Source organism: Ursus arctos, unplaced genomic scaffold (assembly GCF_023065955.2).
Source record: "Ursus arctos isolate Adak ecotype North America unplaced genomic scaffold, UrsArc2.0 scaffold_8, whole genome shotgun sequence".
Classification (NCBI taxonomy): domain Eukaryota; kingdom Metazoa; phylum Chordata; class Mammalia; order Carnivora; family Ursidae; genus Ursus; species Ursus arctos.
The window spans coordinates 54,758,168-54,762,457 of NW_026623100.1; the positions used below are offsets into that span (position 1 = coordinate 54,758,168).

At 47.5% G+C, this 4,290-nt stretch overlaps 1 pseudogene; it reads right to left on the reverse strand.

The window, feature by feature from the left end:
- Positions 1–1,739: 1,739 nt before the first annotated feature.
- Positions 1,740–3,849, reverse strand: LOC113268072 (MICOS complex subunit MIC13-like; annotated as a pseudogene).
- Positions 3,850–4,290: the final 441 nt, after the last annotated feature.

Sequence of the window (4,290 nt, forward strand, 5' to 3'; positions counted from 1 at the left end):
CCACCAATGCAATGGCATTGTCTTAGTGAGGAGTCAGAGAGGAAGGGACTGGGGCAAGTGAAATGTATGAATAAAGTAATCACAGTAGTTTAATTACGTGAAACTCACCAGCTGCTGTGAATGTGACCCCACAGACTCACTTTGTTTGTATTTCAAATCATCCTTTCTAAAGAAAGGGAGGAAGCACGTCTAGTAAGAATCTTCCTACATTCCTGCCCCCCAGACACACAGTTCTAGGCAAGCCTGATGTAAACGGAATCCTTTTCCAGACCAACAGTAAGAGACAGTGGGAGCAGCAGACAGTGACCCTCTAGCCTTGCCAACAGCACTCAAAGTGCTTCGCCGAGCCCGTAGGGAGTGGAACTATCCTAAAGCCTCCAAAAATAGGAAAGGAGGAGTGGGGGTGGGGGATGCTCTAATTCTCCATTGGTTTTACCACCCTTTGTTTCATCTTAAAGAACAGGGAGGGGCCTAGCTATGAGCTAAGAACACTAATTTCTCAAATACCAGGCTCTGTTTTGGGGGACCATAACCTTTAGCAGCCCAGAGTGGGAAGATCTCATTCCAAATAGCCACTGTTTCCTTTTTCCAGTCCTTCGAGGGGAAAGGATTCCCCTGTTCATTTCAGCTATTGACTCATCCCTAGCCAGTGAGAGCAACAGTTCACGTTTGGGCTTGGGAACCGGACCTCCCAGGTTCTGATCTTTGATCCACAGCTTTTCGTGTGATTTGGGGCAAGTTGCTTACCCTCTCTAGGCCTTGAGCCCCTCATCTGTAAATGAAAGTAAAGAAAGCAGCTACCTTAGAGCGCCTGGGTGGCTCAGTCAGTTGCGCCTCTGACTCTTGGTTTTGGCTCAGGTCATGATCTCAGGGTCATGAGATCAAGCCCCACATTGAACCCCATGTCGGGTTCCGCACTCAGCAGAGAGTCTGAGATTCTTTCTCTCCTGTCCCTCTGCCCCTCGCCCTGCTCTCTAAAATAAACAAATAAATAAAATCTTTTTTGAAAAGTCGTGAGGATGAAGTAAAATAACAGAAGTGTCTGGCACAGAATAAGGACTTTATAAATGTTAGCATCATCAGCAAGTGTCAACAAAACCTTATTACCTATTGCCTCGTACTAGGAATATGAATTAGTGTGAATTGGTTCGTCACACTCCTTTCGAGCTAGAACTGTGGAATCTGGGTTGTAAAAAAAGTCAAAGAAAACCAAATCAAATGTTTTTACTCTTCAAAGGAGGCAGGTGAAGTTCAGTGACCTGTCCTTGAGCTCTGCCTCTTTTGCAGTCAAACTGGGACCAGGGCCTCAGTTCTAGTTAAAGGCTTTTCCACCGTGTCATGCTTTCCTCTGTAAGAATCTGAAACCTCTCAGCTTTGCTGAGCGCCTGAGAAGCTGACGGCCACTTATAAACCAAGCCCCTACACAGTGCTCCACTTAGGTTTAGGGTGACCAGCTGTCTGCGTTTTCCCAAAACTGAGGGTTTCCTGCATCATAAGATTTTAAGTTCTAAAGCCTGGACAGTCCCAGGTAAACTGGACAGTTTGTCAGCTTACTTAAGGCAGATCCTCAGTAATTATTTTCTTTCTTCCCCCCCCCCCCCACATCTCCAAAGTCCTTTATTGGGCCAGTAAGGCCCTTGGAGTGGGGTCCCAGTCCCAGTCTGGAGTCTCCAGGTCTATGGCACCCGTGCCCCTGTTCCTGACGGGGGCAGGTGGCCTCCTCTGACAGGCTACTCGATTTACTCCTTCAGGTGTTCCCAGCCCTCCTTGGCATATTCTCAGGCATTGGAGGGGGCCACCGATGGAGCCGACATCACCGTAACCATGCCTGAATTCCAGATGTCATGGATGTGAAAGTTAAACTTTGGAGGGGCTGGGAGCTGGGGTATCTCCAGACTGGTGGAACTGGTGGTACATGGCTGAAAGGCCGACCTCCTCAGCCTTCTGAAGGACAGCCTGGCTCTTGTCACTTGGTCCGAGCAACTCCTGGTCATACACCACGTAGAGGACACCACAAGCCACTCTGCCCTTGATGAGGAACCTCATCAGTGACCACACTCGGGGCACGACGGTCACTCAGCACCATGGGCAAGGACACTCGACTCGCCCAGAAGAAAGAATGTCTCCTGAGAACCAGTCAGGTTGTCTGTGGAAGGGTGTCTGGCCTAGGAGAGGAAGGCACATGAGGAAAGGAGAAAGGAAGGGTCTGGCCCCTTGTGTCAACAATGGGAAGTCTGATTTGCCAGAGAACTAGATCTTCTTGGTTAAAAGGACAGTGTCTCAAAATGGATCCTTGGTGAGAAAAGAAAAACCAAAAAGTAAAGATGAACCCCAATGGACTTTATCTAAAGGAGAAAAGCCAAAGGTTAGCTAATAAAAGCCACGAACAGGGTGCAGGCTAGCCCTAGTTCATTTTCCCTCATGGCCCCATCCTAGCTGAGGACTGGGAGAAAGGCTGGAGCTCCGTCTCAGACGTGCAGAGGAACAACTGCCCTGTTCCAGGGCAAAGAAACATGCCCTGGGCCTACACCTCCAAGGGCTGCATGGAATGGGAGGCCCTAATGGCAAAGAACGCTTCCAACATGGAGAAGAAACACCCTATGAGAGAGAGAAATGGAAGGACAGAAGAAAAACTCCAACCACTAGCCAGCTACTTTCAGAATAATTAAAGGATTCTTATACTGTGAGTCACAGGCAGCCCAGAAAGACAGCCAGGAAGTACAAAGCAGTATTTCAGGGCCCAAGAATTTGCTGTGCATAAACAGCCAGCACTGTCCCTCCAAAACAAAATGGTATTTCCCTGAAGTCTAGTGCCACATTAAGCCAGTAAAATAAGGGCCTTTCTGCCATAACTTCTGTAAAATTGCATATTGGCAATACGGTCTTTGCTCAGTGAGTTATACCTTGGAACATCTGGAAGAAATTTATTCCCTTTTTACTAATAATAGTTTAGTGCACAAAGTCTACCTGATGGTGAAAGGTAATAAACACGCCCACTGTTCCATTTTTAATTCCTTTTTGGAAAGTTCCCACTTCCACCAGACACTCTTTCAGGTGATCTTGGGTAAATCACCGCACTTCTCTGGACCTGACCCTTCTCCCGGACTTGGTGAATTAAAAAGCTCATTTCTGCTCTTCCATTCCATGCTATGACCACATAGTAATGTAGGTCGCTTGCCTATCCTCCCAACAGAGCATTCAGGCTCTGACCAGTCTTAGACTGTACTTAGAACTGGTCATCAGAAACAGACCCAGAGCAAGACGAATGGAACCGGTGCCTTAGGCTTCTGGAAGCAGCAGTTTAGCAGCCCAGAGACAGATTTGCCAGACTACCCCTACAGACACCAGACATGGATCGAGGGCCAGGGAGCTTGCCATCCACCTGGTCCTCAGCCAATAGCTTTACTTGTTTCTGTTGCTAATTCATGCATAAGGTATTCTTGCAGCTAGACCAAGATCACTGAGCCTGAAAGCATAAGGTCCATATGCCCCACGATGAAACTTGGCAGCAAGTCTGGAGTCTTCTTCCTCAACAGGACTGTGATGCAGATACCTTCAGCATGATATCAGCTAGCTATAAATATATCTGTTGCTCATTCCCATCCCCATCAATAGCATACTTTTTCATATCTGCCACTAGTACTCCTCCTACTGCCTAACTAAGTATGCTAGACAGGGCGAAGTGTAGTAGGCAAAATTTAATAGTAGATGGAATCTTCCTGAGAGACACCTTTCACTTGTCTTTGAGCACCCTGCCATGATTTTGGCTACGCCAGTTACCTCCTGCTGCTGCTCCATGGTCAACAGGTACCACAACCTGGGCACCCCAGCTACAACTGCCACTTCCATGCTATTATTCTCTAGACCTTTCTGGAACCATGTTCTTTCTTTGAAGTTATGTCTCTCTCTCCTATTTTTTCAGGGCCTTCATTGCCAACAGGCGAATGAATCTTAGTTAATTTAGGTGTTAGAAAGGGATTCTGGTACTTTTGCACTTTATGTCCTCCTTTTTTTTATTTTTTTCTCTCAAGTGGAGAGAGAGAGAACACTCATGTGGGGGGAGGGGCAGAAGGAGAAGAAAGAGAGAGAAGCAGACTCCCCAGAGCTGGAACCTGATCCAGAGCTGATCCCACACCCTGAGATCACGACCTGAGCCAAAACCAAAAGTCGGACACCCAACTGACTGAGCCATCCAGGCGCCCCTGCCCTCCACTTCGGTAGGACAAAGCAGTTACATAATAGTGGAACCAATGTCTCATCCAAAATGCTCTTCTAAAAGCAGCAGAGCTG